This window comes from Chrysemys picta, unplaced genomic scaffold, assembly GCF_011386835.1.
Source record: "Chrysemys picta bellii isolate R12L10 unplaced genomic scaffold, ASM1138683v2 scaf100, whole genome shotgun sequence".
Classification (NCBI taxonomy): domain Eukaryota; kingdom Metazoa; phylum Chordata; order Testudines; family Emydidae; genus Chrysemys; species Chrysemys picta.
The window spans coordinates 116,759-117,500 of record NW_027052807.1 but is presented as its reverse complement, the minus strand read 5'-3'; positions in this window follow the sequence as shown (position 1 = coordinate 117,500).

Here is a 742-nt window from a genome sequence, read left to right as displayed (position 1 = left end):
TGGGCTGACCCTCCCCGGCCGCAGCGAGGGACTGCCTCCCGGCCGACAGGATCGGGCCCCTGGAAGTCTGGGGGTGGGGGGGGGAAATCGCCCCACGCCTCCGAGGAGGGCTGCCCGGGCGGGCCTGGCCCCGGAGCTCGAAAAAAAAAAAAAGGATCGGGCCCACTAGAGACATGGACCAGGCCGCCCTGGGCTCACCCTCCCCGGCCGCAGCGAGGGACTGCCTCCCGGCCGACTGGATCGGGCCCCTGGAAGTCTGGAAAAAAGACTGGAACCTGACGCCTCCGAGGAGGGGGCGCCCAGGGAAGGAGGGAGATCCGGGTTGACCTGGTGACCGGACGGGAAAGAGGCCACCGGGCGTCCCCCCCCTTAAAACCTAGGGGTTGACCTGGTGGCCGGAAAGCGAACCGGCCAGCAGGTGAACCCTTTCGATTCCACGGGTTGACCTGGTGCCCGGGAAGCGAACCGGCCAGCAGGTGAACCCGTTCGATTCCACGGGTTGACCTGGTGCCCGGGAGGGGACTCTGAAAATTTTTCAGCCCTTTCGACTCGGGGTTGACCTGGTGGCCGAGAGGGGACTCGCACGGCAGGCAAGCCGCCCTGGGCTGACCCTCCCCGGCCGCAGCGAGGGACTGCCTCCCGGCCGACAGGATCGGGCCCCTGGAAGTCTGGGGGGGGGGGAAATCGCCCCACGCCTCCGAGGAGGGCTGCCCGGGCGGGCCTGGCCCCGGAGCTCGAAAAA